This window comes from Amblyomma americanum, chromosome 5 (genome assembly GCF_052857255.1).
Source record: "Amblyomma americanum isolate KBUSLIRL-KWMA chromosome 5, ASM5285725v1, whole genome shotgun sequence".
Classification (NCBI taxonomy): Eukaryota; Metazoa; Arthropoda; class Arachnida; order Ixodida; family Ixodidae; genus Amblyomma; species Amblyomma americanum.
Window position 1 is genome coordinate 134120571 of NC_135501.1, and position 18623 is coordinate 134139193.

The window sequence follows — 18623 nt, forward strand, 5'->3', positions numbered from 1 at the left end:
AATTTAACCCATACTCTTCGCCAGTTTTCCTCAGGCTTATTGTTTTCTTCTTGGGAAATAAAAACGTTTTAATCTGAAACACATGTTCGAAACTACACTTGAGAATTTATTCTTTTTGTAGCATTTGCATGTATAAGCCATTTTGTTGACCGAGCAAGGAGGAAGAAAATAAGTAAGAGAATGCCATATTTACTGAGGTGAATAAGGAGAAGAAGAATTGTGGAAATGTGCCTGGTGACATGATCACCATGAGACATTACATGCGTTGTATTCGTATTTGCACATAAAGCCATTGCCCGCCTTTGATCTCTCAGTTAACAGGACCCCTGTCGTTGCGTCGTCCACTCTGTCCGCGTATATCCTATTACAACTCTTTTTTTTTCCTTTCGAAACGCTCCTGTTTCCAAACATTCACCGCTTGTGTCTTGGCCACTTCACCGTAGTGGGCATGCGCCATCTTTACTTGAGGCCAACCAAAGATCCCACTCACTAACCGCTCCTTTCTTGACAGGCAAGGAAGAACCGCGGAAATTGGCTCAATGAGTGGCATAGTATGAGGACAACAACAACACTGAGTGAGGGCAGCTGAAGCTAGCCGAGAAGGAAGGAACGAAGGCAGCGACGGAAAATGATGTAAAGGAGAAAGGAAGAAAAACAAGGACGCGAATTACTGATACGACCAAATGTCCCACTATTTTCAGTTTCAATTTTTAAGAGTGCAGTTAAAAACACGTTAACTGCTTAAAATCATTAAACATGCGATTGTTTTGGGCTTCGTGTATGTGCGTAATTGCAGTGTGTAAATTTTCTAGGTTTCTCAAAAAACCAGAGACCACACACGGACATGTTGTGGCATACAAGCACACGTGTTAGGTTTCGCCGTGATGAACACACTCAGCAACTGTCTGTTGTAGATGTTTCTTTCACCCCGAGAGTGGAATTAGGGGTTCAGTGACTTTTGGGTCATATGAGTGTTTTTGCTGCCAACTAGGGTGCCTGCTGCCAAGGAATACGACTTTCTACCGTCCTCGCAAAAATACGTGAACGATGTTTCGCACATATACAAAAAAAAGCAAATACTTTACATTATTTCTTATTTCTAGAGGGTAGTAGGTAAAGACATGGAGGGTTTTTAAAAAGCGGTTCAGCCTTAATTGGCAGAACTCCTCCAGTACCCCTGAAGCCAGAATAAGTGATACCTTGTTTGTGGATACAAGGTTACGATAGGGAAGAAATGCCAGACATCAAAACAGTTTATTGCTCTTGCATCTGTTGCGCCACAGATCGGTTCATCTCCACAGTGGAAGCTTGGCATTTGACTCGGAAGTACAAGGGGTAGGCCATGTTATAACAAATAGCCGATTCGCAGTGCTTGAGAAAAGCACGGTGCGACAGGAGGAACAAGCAACCACAGAATTTCTTTGGGAAAACGTAGCATTTCGTCTTGTATTCAAGCGGTTCCCTTTGTTGATTGAGTTCCATTATATCTTCTGTAGCGATCGAGATAGGCTACACGTATTTGACTTCTAGTTATATTACTTTTCCCCAATTTGACAGCTTTCACATACACAGAGCTGTTGATTGAATTATGCATGAGCCTGTTGAATAGTTTCCTCTTTGAGATGAGCAATCAGCTCAAATGACTTGGAAGTAGGTGCGCTCTCATCCAACCGCTCTCCCAGACACTAGAAAAGGACCAGGACTTGGGAGCGCTATACTATGGTCGAGGTTTGTTGCGCGTAGAGCAACATGGCCGCCCTTATTCTTATCGTCGTCAACGTGGGGCGAAAGAGGTTAAATAGATACTGAACGATATCCTAGGACCTCATAGAAGAATTTCCATGTAAGGCAAAGTAGCTTCAGAATGGCTAGTGCGCAAGCTCCAGCAGCTGCGGATTCCCCCTGGTGGGAGTATGTGCTGCACCAACTTGTGCAATGCGAGCAAAAGTAAAAACAAAGTCCTGACACATACCTAGACACATGCACCTTGAGTTCATATACCTGAGGAGGTGTATTCATTCATTCATTCATACACTAGAACTGTTAACGAATTCTTGGTCAATTGAACAAAGTCAGCAGGTTGAGACACCGTTCCTATATCCTTTCTGTATTTTCGATCTGTGTGTTCTTAAACATATAATACACGTTAACAGTAGACTGTAAAAGCGGTCGATTGGGCTCCCTGGATTGTCACAGTTGCTATGACCCACCGACAATCTCAACCACATCAATAGGCAAGCCACGTCTGCGTTCCTGGAGGCTCGCGTCCCGGGAGTGTTTAAAGATGTAAGGGTGAATCGCTTTAGGAATGTCGTCGCCATTGATGCCATGGACCGGAACACGCTTGAGAATTTGAGCAACATCAGAAACGCTCGGCGGCATCAGCGTTCGTTCCTATGTCCTTCTAGGCAGTGGCACTACGGCAGGCGTCATTTACGACGTCGACGTAGCCATCCGCGACTCTGATCTGCCCATCTTGATTCAGCCAGCTACCGACGGTGTAGCCATACTGCAAGTTCAGCGTCTTGGAAGGACAAAGTGCACCACGTTAACCTTCCAAGGGGACTGCATTCCAACGTACGTGAAGGTTGGGCACTTTCGGCATGCAGTTAGGCCTTTCGTCCGAAGCCTCTCCAGTGCCGGAAATGCATGAGGACAGGACACGTGAGTAGTGTGTGCAATTTCCCCATCATGTGCCCACCGTGTACGTAGCCACACAGCGGCGATTCTTGCCGGGCAACAGTCCTTACGTGTGCCAATAGCCGCGGCCCTCATGACGCTGCCTCAAAAGATTGTCCTCGCCTGAACAGAGAAATGGCAATACTCAAATAACAAGAGACAATTACACACACAGAGAAGCTGCCGCTAAGGTGCGACGATTTCGTCGCCCTCGTCACAGACCTTCTAAAACCGTAGCCAGCATTGGAAAGGATCGTCCAAGAATCTCCGCAACTTCTCTTCCCCTCCGCATACTATACTTTAAGGATTGGGAGCAATATGACTGGCAAGGCGAAGACGGTTGTCGCAACGGGCCTTGGCCATCCCTGCCTGAGCTACACACACCCGCAGTCACCAAGCAGGTATTGCGTACTCAGAGTCCCGAGCCCGCTGCTAATAAAGCAGAAGTCACAACTCCGATCCAAGACCGGGACCGACAAGTGATTCGGCCATCGCTCCCGAAGCATCCAGCACTCTCCCTAGCACTGCGCACCCAGTGTGTTGGGCCTACTCCTGGTCGGGTAGTAGGTCAGAAACCGGACCAGGTCGCAGACGAGCAAATGATTGCAATACTGAAGCCAATCGTGAATGCCATGCATGTGCTGCTTTGCAGCATGCACATGCCAGCTGCATAGAATGCACTGCAGATGATGGATTTGTTCAATCCAGTCCTTGCGGCTGCCCAATAGCTAGCACAATACATCCTCCGGCCTCATCCTTCCGAGAAGGAGTCCGATGCTTACGTTTTCATCAACACTATCAGCCGCAACAACAAACAGCCTTTCTTGACACTGAAACGTCGGCGCTGCCATGTGATCGAGAGCCCTCGATCTGTTCCGCTCAGGTCGCAGCAGTCGGCAGCCCTCAATGTGTGCAGGCCACAGCTGCGGCGGTGTGTTGCTTAGAGTGCTTGTGTCATTGCCTGTCGTGCTTGCTACGGAACTCATTTTTCTACTTATTCTTTCACGCACCCCTCATTCCTCTCCCCAGTGCAGGGTAGCCAACCGGAACATTTTATTGTTTAACCTCCCTGCATTTCCTCTACCACTTCTCTCTCTCTCTCTCTCTATATATATATATATATATATATATATATATATATATATATTTATTTATATATATAACGTTTCGATGTTCAATGCAAAACTTCGGAATTATTCCGACTTCGAAGAGCACAATTTGAGGGGGAAAATTCATTTGAAGCTCTCGCATTTTCATTTTGCGCAAATTTATAAATTTCTGGAGTTTAAATCAATCCCTGAACCCATCATTACACCCTGTCTCATAATCCCTCTATTGTTATCAGCTTAATATATTTTGAAAAAAATTATAATTTCCTTAGAAGGGTTCGATGGGACATTCTAGGACCACATGAAACACGCACTCTCCTTCCTTGCCCTACTCGTTTATAGAAAGCCCAAATACTTGCTACGTATCACATTTTGATGATATCTTTATCTTACTTACGCAACAACAGTATTAAACAGTTCAGTTTCAAGCTCTGAGGAAAATATTGCGGTAAACAGCGCCGGGCACGTGCTTCCGGGCCAGCGAAATTTGACCCATTGCTGACCATAGGCTATTGGCGAGAAGACGTAGCTATTAGATTTCAGCTTATTTTCTTTGAAGAGATTTTCGCTATAAAAGAGGGAAGTACTTAAGCTCGTCTAATTCTTCGCATCACAAGCCAGAGCGCCGGGTACTGCTTGATCCAACTGTGTGGTTTCAATCCTATCCGTGAGTGCTTTGGAATTCTTGCCCACTCGCCATTTAAATGCGCTTCCCTCTTTTTGTGCAATTTAGCCTGATGAGCTGACTCGTATTGTTCCGGCCCAATGGTGCAAGGACCACCCGGTTGATGAAGAGTATAATTTCCATTCAATGTGTACAATGGCCCCTCTTCTTTGTTCACGTTCAGAGAAAGTGAGATCGGCACGGGTGATCATCACTCGTGTGAAAGTACGCAGTGATATGTTGTCTTTAAAAGAACATTGTTTATTGCAATATAACTGAACATTAGAGTGAAAAGCAGCACAAACTTCGGATTCTTAAATATTCGGGCGTAAAACATGGCAGACGGCTGATGAGCTCTCTCTAACGTAAGCATTTGAAACTGTGTTTATTTTTTGTTTGTGTTTATTTTTCGAGTCTTCCGGTCCGACTGTTGTGCCTCCAGTTATGCATGTTAGTCTTTGGGAGCACCTCTACTGCCAGTGCTAGGGTTTTGTACTGCCCTGTCATGTTGCGGATACCTCCTTCGAACATTTTAGCATCCGTTCCTAAGTTATGTCTCACGAGAAGGGTATATTTTGGCATATAGATAAGCTCGGCACATAAGGGATTCCACCATGCTCACCACCGCGCTAAAGGCCGCGTTGAGTGAAATAGCCCTGTAAATAAATTTTGTCCCGTGAGCCGGCGAGTGAACATCGCTTCGTGTTCACGTGCGGATGTTCACTTAGACTACCGTAATAGTAACGCTGCAGTCGCGCGATCTAATCCAAAAGTTTGTGTGCCTTGCCTTTATATATCTGGATGTCGTTTGAATCAAGCGACGGAAGGCGCAGCGACGGGCATAACGAGACGTAGAACACATGGCAGAAGTTTGCTGCGGTCAATCTCAGTCACGACCGGAGCAGAAGCGCTAATCTACGCCAATGCTTTCCGCCTCGAGGCTGCCCAAGGCAAGGAGGCGTCTAATTCTTCTCTCGAAGTGGTTTAGAAGGCCGCGTATTGTTGCCTCCGTCTTATTTGCAAGCGGCGAGAGAAGACAACAAAATCTCCACAAGCCATCATTCTTCACAAAAACATTGTCCTATGAGAGATCTTTTTAATATGGTATCTGGATCTTTCTGCATCAAGGGGCGTAAACTATAAACTTTATCCAGAACTTCGCAATCAAAAATAGTAACAGGCTCCGGCCTTCGTATTCACTAGGGTCAAAGAAATTTGACACGTTGCTGATGCAAGTGCCGCGCATGAACGGAGTTGTTTGATACTCGCGCTATAACGAAAGGAGCGGACTTAGCCTTTATTTTCTTTTGCATACCCTTGCAGTGCGTTCGGTTTCTGTAGAGGTAACGGTGCAAGGGAGTTACTCCCACAAGTGTTTCATTGCCAATTTGCCCACTCGCCTTTTTAAAAGGGGCTCAGAACCATCAATCCACTTGACGAGATAACAGAAATGTATATATTATATCGTTAACAAGAACACAACAATCGTGAAGACTATGCTCTGATCAATGTGCCATATACGTAGTTGTTGCCAGGCTCCAGTAGTGGTAAAAGGGTATTTTTTTGGTTGAACTGCTCAGGCGCTGCCTTTGGGCTGCTAAATACTACCATTCCTAGAATATAACAGGATAGATTAACAGCAAACGCTGAAGTATTTTATCACGCTTGCCTTTTGGTGTTGCAAGACAGAATTGAGCTACCGTACGCTAGATACCGTTCGCACTAAATTTACATTTGTGACCCCCCCCCCCAACCCCCTTGAGTTTTGCACCACTTGCACGTGCAAGCGTTGTTCTGTATTCATGGGTGCGCTTCCAAGTTCAGGGTTCTCAAGCCAAAGGCACATCTATTTCTTCGCTCACAAGGCGGCGGCCATCTTTTATATTTTTACCCATAGATTCTAAATTATCACTTAATCATACAAGAACATTGACAATATCATTTGGGATGGGCACAGAAATTGGCCTGCGAGCAAACTTCACAAACAAAAAAAGTTTTACTTTTTTGCCCGACAGTAGTGGGAAAAGGTTCCAAGGAAACATGTCGGTCAATTCCAATCTGGTACTCTAAAAAGAAAATATTTTTTATTTCGCCAATATTTATGGCGCGATTCTGTAAGCACCTCCCAGGTGTTTGCGTGTTTCATTTGGTGGCATTGAATTACGATAACGTTCTTTTGATTTTTAATTACACAAAACGGGCCTCACATGTATATGTATTATAGAAGCACATTATAGAAACAATTTTAATTTCAGCACCACAATGAAGGTCCTTGTACTTGGTTTCCTGGTGTGCGCCATCCTCGCGGCAGTGGCCGAAGGTAAGCGTGGATACAGTACAGGGGTAAATGACATCATTTATGCTTTTATTCTAGCCTATTCTGGCCCGGCCATAAAATAACACCCGCAGCTTCTGTTTGGGTGCTTGGTCAGCAAACTCCCTCGTTGATACTGTTACGCTGCCTATGTAAACTGTATGCATTATATACTGTGTCAGAATTCAATGCCATCATCAGGCTAACTACGTCCACTACAGAGCACAGGCTTCCCCCTTGTCCATCCAATTAACCATATCCTGTGCGCTTTCCAACCTGTTTTACAAAGCAATTTTACGTTCTGGGGCACTTTGCATGCGCCAGCATAAGATAAGATCGCTGCCAAAGCTCAGGCATTGTTTCTCTTGGTGGTGTCCTGCCAATAACGTTGGCTAACCTATCTGTGTTGAAGGCAGTCCTGATCCAATACAAGCCGGTGAGTACGAAGCGAAAAGTACAAGCGACGTTTCCTTTCTATCTGCTTCCTTTTTAGAAGGTCCGTTTTGTCCCGACCTGAGCTGCCAACCTGGGTCCAAGCCTGGTTGCTACCTTACACCAGATGGATGCGAGTGCTTTTGTGGTGAGGGAAATGCCACATTCACTTAAGATGCCGTGTTCAGCGCTACAACTCCACTTGCTTAGTAGGAGGATAATATAGGCGCTTACAATGGTGTTATCCTTCCAATGCTTGCTAGGGCTAAAATTACCCTATATCAATTAAGGACTAGCATTAATGCGCAAAGTGTGATAGCAGAAGCTTGTACGGTATTTTGTTTTTGCCCTCTTGTGAGGAATGTCTCACTGATTAGGAGTGGAGGAAGAGGCAGTCAGATATATGAATAAAGTCGAGAGTTGGACGAAAACTCGTCTGGTCGGGGACGATCATAATAAAGCTTAAAAGGAGGACGCCGACCAAAAGTAAAAAAACAGAAAACAAAAAACAAAATGACGTTTCGGCTCCCGTACGGGAGCCTTGTTCACAATGAGAAGGATTAGAAAGTGCATCTGGATTAAATACGTTTGAAAAGAGGGCGCAGGGAGCGTGCGTATACAGGAGTTAGATTTCCAGTGTTGCGATTGAGGGTGCGATTAGTCGTTTGAATGAATAATGATTCGAGGTGAAGGCGACGGTACAGATTCTTTTCAGTTGCCAGCACGTGTGCCCTACCCCAGTCAATATCGTGGCCAGTTGATACGGAGTGTTCGGCGATAGCATTAGAGTTCACTTTTTTGTTTTAACGTCATTACAATGTTCTTTTGGGCGTCTATTAAAATCACCAGTCTCGCCGATGTAGATATATGAATAGCGCAAGAAACCCGCAAAGCGTTCTCCTTTCTACATGGATTAGAGGATTTCCGTACAATGCCGTTTATGCACGGTTTTTCTTTCAAATAATCTGCGCAACGTTTGCAACGCGAGACGGGTGATTTTAGGACCCCATTGGACACTTCGCGGAGGCCAGTCTCAGTGCTTCGCACTCGTGAGCTGCCTATGGTTCTGGTGTACAGGCACCTGACTGAATTGAGTGAGCTAAAGGGGCTGGAGTACTTTCATCCAGAGGCAAAAATTACGCCGTTAAAAGAATACCTGCGAACGATGTCTTTTAGCGTCGGAGCTGGCACGCAGCAGCTTGATTTTTATATTTATACCGCGCCCCATTTTATCCCTGCTATGCTAGCAATTTATGACCATGCGGTACTGCTCATAACTAAGCTTATTTATATGTGCAGAAAAGGCTAATTCTTATGATATCGTAGCTCGCTGACACGTGACAGTTGTCTTATTGGAAGCTTCACACACCACCTATCTTTGTTTTACCTTCCAGTGAACAGCAACAGTCCCTGTGATTTCTTGCGCGAGAACTTTGGACCCAAGTGCCACACTGAACAAGGATTGCTCTGTGCTGCTGATGACGCCGTCCCTTGCAACTGCGCCTGCGGTAGGTTCCTTAGTGCGACACGAACTGGTTTGGTTTATGGTTTATGGGGGTTTAACGTCCCAGAGCGACTGAGGCTATGAGGGACGCTGTAGTGGAGGGCTCCTGAAATTTCGAGCACCTCTGGTTCATTAACGCGCACTAACGTGGTGCACCACTCGAGCCTCTAGAATTTCGCCTCCATCGGAATTCGACCACCGCGGCCGGGATGGAACCCGCGTTTTTCGGGCCAGCAGCCGAGCGCCATAACCACTGAGCCAGCGCGCCGGCCCCAGCTAAACATGAACTGAATCTTTGAGTGTTTAGTTTGTGTTTGAAACCCGTGTGCAGCCCTTCGTGTTTTGCATGTCATGCTAGGTTTCTAGGGCGCGTAATCCAGTCTGATTTCAAGCACGAATGAAATTTAAAGACACATAGAGCATACTTTCTATTTTTCAACCTGCAGCTCGACATTCGTACTTTCGTGTTTGCGAATGCATACTTCCCTGGCCCTCTTTAATTAGTTTTAAAAAATAGATATTTCCTGGCTTGATTATATACCCATAGGAACCACGCTTTACATATATTATAGCTTAATGCAGAAAGACCGAGTTTCGTGTTTTATTTGTAACTGCTGCTCACCTTTGTTTTCGCCCATAGCGCTTCTTCGATTCTTATAATTCTGTCTTCTTTACGCACACTTTATCGATATCCATACTTCTATTCTGGCAGATCACGTCAATGGTTACGTTGTGCGTGTCAATAAGCCCTGTACTTGAGTGTTCCTCCCTTTTTTAAGGGTGTCCATGGGATGTTTTATTACGCAGGTTGTTTATGAGTGTATATTCCGAGTCCTATTTGGCTCACTTAGAGAACAGAATTCATGCGGTATTTTACGTTCAGTATAGTCCAAAGAGGCTCGAGAAAACAAACGATCGTAGCAATGCGGCCTAATCGTGCGCGCACAGCACGGTTACTTGGAGATTAACCAACTGTTTCCTCTAGACTGCGCGCTCACGGCATGCATTCTTCGCAGTCATGAACCAATCTAGCACTCGAATTTACCGGCATGCTTCTTTATTGGCCATTATTTCGTGCTGAGCGTTGCCAGAAGTGTATACGCTGGATCTCAATATTGGAACTTTTTTTTCGTTCCCTCACATATTATTAACAAGTCCGGAATCATTTTGCTTTATCCCTAGGTATTTTTTTTTATAAGCAGCACTAGGGGATATGAAGGCACAAAAAAATTACGCGTTATGTTTCATGCCATAAACGAAACTTCTTCCATTTGGAGTCAGAAATTCCTATTTCCGGCCCTTTTTTCAGCAGTAACTTAATAAGTGCAGTAGTTAAAAAACGAACAGTTTGCGTTCTCTAAATTCTGTCAAACCCTGTAACCATTTTCAAACCCCATAATATACTCTTCAGGCACCGCGGTGGCTAAGTTATTATGTTGATCGGCTGCTGAGCCGGAAAACGCCGCTTCGATCGCGGTCGCGGAGATCGAATTTCAATGTAGGCGAAATGCTAGAGGCCCGAGTACTGTCCGATGTCATTGCACGTTAAAGATACCCAGGTGGTCGAAATTTACGGAGCCCTTCACTTCGGCGTCTCTCAATGCCTAAGTCGCTTTGGGACATTAAACCCTCAAACAAAAATAGTCATCAAATTTTGGGAGAATGAAACAACCTTGTCGTCCCTAATCTGTTACGCACTTTTTATTTCTTTCACCTTCATTACTTTCAGCATCTTCTTCCTGAAGTCGTTGCCAATTCCTGAAGCTCAGAAGATGCCCGAAGCCGTCGATCTCTATAGAGAAGGTTCTTGGTGCGTTTCTGGTGCAATGAGAGAATGAATAAAATCTTCAGTTTTCCCGCATGCAGTTGTGGACTTGTATTCACGGCATGCGAGCGTTTTTTTTTTTCGAGCGATACAATTGTTCATGTCGTGTTTGAAACAATGATTAACAGATGACAATAAAATGTCAAGAATGTGGATAGAAATGAGACGCTAGCTCTTCATTTCAATTAAAGTTTATGTGTATAGGGTATAGTCTTTATGCCAGTCATTCTTTGAAGGACGCCGTATTCGGTGGATCCAGATACTATTGACAGCCTGGGGTCTTTACGCAAACTGCCATTGCGCAGAACATGGTCGCCTAGAATTTGCCTCGATAGAAATGAGACTACCAAGGCCGGGATCAAACCGATGACTGTCGGGTCAGCAGCCACACACCATGTTTACTGTGGCACTACGGTAGCGCCATTTGAGTTCAAGCTGCTTTTGATTGCTTGCTTCTCACACGAAACTTCCACCTAGGCTATCATATATGGTGATGCAGGTTATGTGATTGAGAGTGTTGAAGAGTGACATTATCTGCGTCGTGCGCAGAGCGATTACACAATATGATCACAGTGACCACTCTTAAAGTGTGCTTGAGCGTGTATTGCCGCACAGATAACCCGCATGGCGCTTTGCCATTATCTCGAAGCTCATAAACTCGCTGAAGGGAAAGGAGAGGTAACTGCATCAGTTAAATAGCTGTGCACTCGCCCTTTATATGCGACTGAAATCTTCAGCCTAGTGACCACAGAAACGTAACCAATTCTGCAGTCGCTGTAAACCAGAAATCTGAAGGTGTAAAGCGTGCAAGTTGTCTATTTGTCAAGCTCACACATTTAATGCGCATGCACTAGATGACTCGCTAGTGAAGAATCCGTGCTTTTTGTGGATGAATCCCTGCATAAAGTCGTGTAAGCTCGGAGGAGCGTCCCAGAAGCTGAATCGAATATGCGCCGAGGCGCATTTAATAAGCGCAACTACCATGAGTTGGGGACGTTCCCACAAGTAGTGTATGAGGGTGGCCTTGACAGCCCCACTTGTTGACCAAAGTGGGAGGGTCAAAGTAGGGTGGTAGCGTTAAAGATGGTACGGTGAGATGCAGCAGTTTGGCATTAGTTGCCGCATTAGTGTCATTTTGAATCTAGTGAACGGCGAGTTGGTAACAGAGTGAAGCTGCTGTTTTTTTAATGAGTGGTCATTCGGTGGCATGTGAGTAGAGCCCGCGAAGCTTCGTGCGTAGGGTTGGGCGCCTGATCTTTCAAAGTCCTGAAGAATAGTTGTCCAGCAAGCGCATGAACGCGCTCATTACCGGGGATCGAAGCATGCCCACAAACCCAAGTAAGCATAATATCTTGGGTAAGCTTGGGGCGGTTGGTGCGATAATGCTTTTTTATATTGACGGTACGCAGCTTGGAAGTTGGTGCAACTTCCGTGATGTTGAAAACTTGTGCATCATGTATGCGTGCCAAGACGGTGGCGGCGCCCTCTGCTTCAGTATGATTGTTGGCGCGGAGGCTGGCTGCGGCCACAATAGTGATGCACAAATACGGAAATTTCACGCTAGAATGTAGGTTCAGACGCATTTATGCGTTTTTCAACGCCGAATAAAAATCTAATTCGACATTTTATGGGCATAAGAGCACTTGATTCGAGAAATAAGAGGTTTCATCTTTTCAGATCTTCGGTTTATGGCGGTAGAGATATATGTTTAAACCAGTTATGGCTGCGTTTATAAATGTGTGTATTCTAACGATCTTCCGGGGGCTGCTACTCGTTATCTGTCAAACTGTCTGGTAATTATGTAAGTTTAATTTGCTTTGTTTAGTACGGACTTGATGTTTATATCGAGAATTCGGTGGTTCGTGCGCACAATCATCGCCTTGCTCAAATGGAATAGTAGAGCTTACAATTAATCCACTTCAGTGAGTAAAGAAGCCCTGAGAGCAGTAAGATAATTGGAAGATGTACGTTAGTGCACACTAACATCTCGACAAAACCGGTTGTGAGACAGTGAATAGTTGCATACGAAGATCACAAGACTGGAGGTGCAAACCCTACACATTTTCAGGTGCATTTCATTCTGCGGATTAATGAATTGGCCGTACATTAAGATTCCTGTCGGCATGGAGAAAACCTCGCGGTCATGCTCCATCTATTGCTGTAAAAAATGCATTCCAATGTCCCCCTTCCCCCCCCCCCCCCCTCAGAAAAAAAAAACAATCGTAAGTAAGGCCTATTAAGCATGACAAATTGAACAGATGATCGAAATTCAGAAAGTATATCTGAGTGCACCTTTCACCTGCACGCCCCAACCCTCTATCTCCATGGCTGAAGTCCGCTCTACCGAAAGTGTGCCTGAAAATAAAATTTGGCGATAATGTGCAATAAAAACGAAGCTTTACCGCTGCTTTTTAGTGTGTCTGAGTCAGTGATTCTTCTTGAAACCAGCCAAGAGGCAGGACCGAGGCATCCCCAGCCTCTGTCTTGATTTCTTTCCTTTGTCTCTGCTGTGTATACTCGCTTGTTTTAATGTGAATCACTATCAATTCTTCCAGTCGTCAGCTGTGCTGCACCTGCGAATTTCCTCCCATTGTTGAATTAGGTCACGCGCGGCTGCGCAAATGTTGTGTTCTCACTTACGCTATATGCTTTACGCAAAAAAGCCCTAGGCTGTGTAAAGAAAGATACTTTTCTTTTTTCGAAAGGCTGCCAGTGCATAGAATACCTCTTGCGAAAACTACGGTGTTGAGCTCATGACGTAAGTGCTCCTTTTCCTATGTCTTACCACTAAAGCATTAAATACTAAGGCAACTCTCACTCTAGGTAATTATCGGAGCACTAACAATTCGTGAAGCTTTTTAATGATCAACGAGGTACCTGAAAAGTTGGCAACGCTTAAGTCGTACTGCAACCACTGGTGTCGTGTTGCAGCCCTGTACAGCATGGCGCTTGGGGGGACTAAAAACGCAGTCGTTCGTGAAATACGATGAGCTGTGAAAAACAGTAGAAGTACAAATGTCGCTTTATATGGTGATTATTAAATCTGTTTCCTCAACAAAGAGGACGCGTCCGTCCCACGTTCAGTTCTGCATTTCTACTTGGCACCCTTCTTTGTGTTTTCTGCCGCTGATGTGCCAGTGTTTAATTTCTATTCCACAGGTAGTTATTCTTCCACAGTAGCTACTCCTTAGTTGATGCTGTTTTTCTTTGTCGCTCACTAGATATTGCTTACTTATTTTGTGAATCTTTCATTCAATGTTAATGCACGCTTCATGCGAATAGATTATCTACATAGATGTGTCGCCAGATAGTTTCGCAATCGACCAGCGTTCACCGCAGCAGCGATACTAAGGTGTGAAGAAATTGCAATGTAACCAAATCAGCGATTTGCAATTTGCTTGCGTCCGGGTCGTCGTTGAAAAACGCCGCAGTGCAACTGTCTATAGTAAATATTATTAACAAATCAGAAACGCAAGTACTGCTCCCTTCGAAATTACTACTGGAGGAATCCATTTAACCCCCACATTTTTCTTGAAATAACCTTGGTAAAAAAAATACACCGCAGCGGATTTTAGATGTCACCTTGTAAGTGTTCGGAAGCAACAACTGGATTACACAAACGCAACGCGTAGAAGCAGGCAACAGACTATACAGTTATGTGTACTCAGAACATTCGGTGCGTATGCGTGTAAAGGAGACAGTGGATCGCGCTTGTTTTGGGGTGGTTTAAGCGTAGCACGTCGTAGAACGTAATCTTTTTTTTCTGGGACCAGTCTGCAAGAGCCTCACATACGTTTTTGCCGCCCGTTATGCAGCACCAATCGCAAAAACGCATTACCTTTGTTGCCACCAACGATTTATCCGCACTGACTTCACGCTTGTATCTGGCGTTGAAAAGCCTTTGTTTTAACTCTTTTTTTTTAATGCACCAGCGCTGCGATGAAACTGTTCGTCTTTGGTACCTTGATGTTTGCCTGCCTATCTGAAGCTCAATCAAGTGCTAAAACAGGTATGTGGGCATAGACGACATTATTTCTTTCCTCCTCCCTGTTTCGTACTTCGACGTCCCCTTTGGATGTCATCCGCTGGTCCTGCTTGTGTGCATATCCTGATACGAGAATGTCCGCAATACTGTGGCGCCTCTCGTCGAGATTTCTTAATATATCCCCAAGAGCACCCGCTGCGATGAATCAGTGGTTAGGACGCTCAGCTACTAATCCGGGGTACCCGGGGTACGAACCCGGCCACGGCGACCGGGTATCGATGAAGACAAAACGGATTAAGGCGCCCATTTGCTGTCCGGTGTCAGTCTCAGAATTCCAGGTGGTCGATATTACCGCGGAGCTCTATACTACAGCACCCCCTTCTTCCTTTTTTTATTTGCTCACTCCTTCGTTTATCCCTTCCCTTAAGGAGCGGTTCAGGCGCCTGCCGTGATGTCCGACAGATACTTTGCCACTTCCTTTCCTCATAAACCATTTTTTTCTACTAAGCGGCATAAATGTTAAGGAACGAACTTCATATCCCAATGGGCCCAGACTGCTTGAGCATTATTCCCAAATGATGTTGACCTGAAGGCCAAATGGAGCACTTCTCCACTGCAGGGCACTGGCCAAGATACATACGGCGAGTTATAGATGCTCAAAGACATTTTTCGAAATGAAAAACATTGACAGGTTGGGGGATCAATACTAAGGACAAATCAGTTCCTGTGCGATAGGTAACTGAAAATGAGAAGAGGGCTAGATAAAGACAGTGCCCGGCGGTTTGGTTACGGATGAATAAAATTGTGGGCACAACCTAGACTCTCTTTTTTCTAGTTGGTGTTTCGATAATACTACTGCAAGTCACTCTTGGGTGATTTGCGTATGTTATTACACATAGGCGCTTTGAAAACTCCCTGTCAGCTATAGAGGACGACTTGTATCTTCTTATCATGTCTCTAGCTTTCCGCAGTACCCTATTATACCCTCCGGACCGAATTCCAAGCGCGGTTCATTCCTAACGGAAAGCGTTTATATCTGCCACTGCAGTGAGGGAAATGTCACAGTTCTCATTCCTTCTTTTGGAAAGAAAATTTCTGCTAAGGAGCAGGCTAGTGATCGTCGTTGGGAAAGCAGTTTTCTATGGCCGCCGCGATGCTCAATGGAGGTAGCATTCATTGCACCCAGTGATTGGTATTGAGGAGACCTGAGTCTTAAGGAAGAAATTCTGAAATCTTCACATATTTTTAAGGCATCGTGATTTAAAACATAAAAAGTTTGTCACCGATATGCAGAAGAGATCAATTAAAAACCAACGCTGTTTTCAACATTCATTTTGCCAGCTAGCTACTGAGCCTTCAATGACACATTTGGAGGGGTATTCAATTTTGTATTTCATGCACAGACCTTTTGCTGTGGTCTTAAAACCTTTTTTTTTACTTTAATGCGATGGATTCAAAGGGTGCAGCATGCTTCTCGAGAAAGTGTTATCTCTAGCGATGAGGCCGAGGTATTGCCTTGCGGCTTGCGCACAAAAGGCCAGTGTAGCTGGTAAGAGGGAACGCGCCGAATGGCAAGTTTGGTCACAATTATCGATATCTGAACACAATTTTTTATCATCGCAGGGTCGTAATCTCCGTCTCATGAAGAAAAATTATAGCCAAATATGCTGTACAAATTTGTAAAATTTCATTTTTTTATCTGTCATCATCGAAAATTGTGAGCGCATCTAGCTTCTGATGATCCCGGCTCATCCTGAATTCCTCGGATTTCCAACGACGAGGTAAAATCACCCAAGTATCATGGTTAAGAAGAGAAATCTTAAGAACATGAGCTTCCGCTGGTTCACATGTCGTTTTTTTCTGACCAAAAGCGAAAGCATACGATGCGACAAAACAGGCAAACGAGGGAATAAACTTTGTTGTTAATTCGCTCACCATTACCTTTTGTGTAGGATCGCTGCGATATTTAGTAACTAACCCAAGTATACTGATTGCGTTATTTTTTTCAATTATTCCTAACACATTTAGTTGTGCAACAAATCTGTAAACGTTTCTCTGCAGACGAGTAATAATTTTCGATATTTTTTGGAGCACTCGTTTTCATGCAAACACGCATATCGGGGTTTAGCTGCGTATCTTTGAGTATGGGACATCTAAAAAATGGCCTAAACAATTTTCTGCGCAGAACAAAATATTCTCATCGTAGACGTCAAAAATTATGTCACTTGCACCTAAATATTTAATGGCCCAAGGATGACTTTACGAAGGTGTTCACTGTAATTTTTCAGTAGCTAAACCAGCTATCTCATTATAAAACACATTCCTTAAATCAGCATAAAAGTTTCACATCTGTGCCATATGTGGTAATATTTCTTACATAAATAACAAAAAGTTTCGATTGCCACGCCCCCCTCTCCTCCTCCCGCATATAGTAACTGGACCTGAATTGCAGAGTCAGTTGCAATGCAGAAAAGCAAGTACGCCCTTCATGCCGAACACTCATTCTTAGCCTCAATAGTATTTATCTGCCTTCTTTCAGTGCAGTTTAGTTCTTTTACGATCGTAAATGAATATATGCTCCTTAATTCTGAGTTTCTAAAACTGAAAAATAACTTTCATGTTGCAGAGCGTAAGCTCTAACCAACACATATTTTTCTTTGCTTGCAGAGAGATATCCCTGTGAACCTATTCGGGAGGATCTCTTGAGCACCTGCCCTGCTCCTAAAGAACTGGACTGCTCTCTGTTGAATGATGTGTGCCTGTGTCGTTGCAATTATTAACCTTTTTAATGTCGCGGAGAAGCCTTGGCTCTCTTTCCGGCGGTTAAACTCGGACTGAACTGCTCACACTTTTGCAGTACTCTATCGTACAACACACTTCGGCTGTTGCAGGCACAGTAAAATTCAGTATCATCACTAAACACCTTGCCCCTCTTCTCGCCCTACCCAATTTTCTTTATCACTGTTAAAGACAGCATGCAGTGAGGACAATTCATTTGAATAAGAACTGCCGTTCACTGACTTCTTTCGGCGTCCCCACTTTATTTTGGCAACCCATGCGCTGGTAAATGATGTCACAAGCAGGTTGATCAAGCCAGCGGCTTCATGTGCATTCATTTATTTTTTTTTAATGAATAGAGCCAGATAAGCAAATATGGAAACAATCAGCCCTCAGAATTAGTGGACATATGAGATTTTCTTGAGAGGATGGACTTTGTTGTGCCAAAGGTGTGAGAGTTTTCTTAGTATAAACTTATGTTCTTGAAACGCCAAGGTTTAAAGCAGCTAAAAATTAACCTATGGTCAGCGCTCTAGGTGGACACATGGGTGAATATGCCTAGCGCAGCATTCTACCACAAGACGCTACATTTGTGTAAAATGCGTCCTTTAAGTGAAAAAGCACTGTCTCACTAGCAAACCTGAAAATGCCGATGTTTGTCTGAAGCCTTTGTGATACCGGAGAACAAGAATAAATATTGCCGCGAATCTTATTACTGTTTGTTCATTAACGCTCAAAGCCGCCGGCCCGCAGCTGTCATTTTGTTTCTGACGCGAGGTGCGACCAAATTTATCTCGACTGATCCCGTCCGCGCGCAACTGCATCCACATTTTTTGAGGTTGTTGTAGGTGCTTTCGGTACCTTACATCGAAAGTTTTCTGCCAGTTTTAAATTGAACGTGGCCAAGATGAAGCCATTCAGTTTTACCATTGCCATCCGCGCTTGTTTGCCGCTCCGCCAACGAGTCGTTCCGTTCTTTTTCGGCTCCTCAGGTGTGCCTAATAAAGTTTTTTAGAAGCGCTTTTCTGTGTCTTCCTGAATGCCGTCACCACTACTGAGTTTCGAACTATCACGGCGCGAACAAACCAGCTTTGCTGGCCACTACGCGAGACCACAATGCTATCACCACAATCGATCACTACTCATGTTCAAGAGAAAAAAACTAGCGAGAAAAGACACAGGACCACGAGAACACACACACAGACAGTCGTCGAACTTTCAACTGATTTATTATTGGTTCCGCCACGTATTTAAAGCCACTACTTACGCAAGCGCACATACATGCCACAATCATCAAAGTCCGGACGTCATTACAAAACAGATAAAAAAGCGC

General features: G+C 44.4%; 2 long non-coding RNA genes across 5 annotated transcripts in view; both read left to right on the top strand.

The window, feature by feature from the left end:
- The window catches only part of LOC144132694 (uncharacterized), a 288454-nt gene that overhangs the window by 264867 nt on the left and 4964 nt on the right, over window positions 1-18623 (top strand). The window lies entirely within an intron of this gene.
- Window positions 13207-17410, top strand: LOC144135047 (uncharacterized). Its single transcript, XR_013315356.1, has 3 exons — window positions 13207-13285; window positions 14460-14536; window positions 17180-17410. It is a non-coding gene; the product is annotated as an uncharacterized LOC144135047 (long non-coding RNA).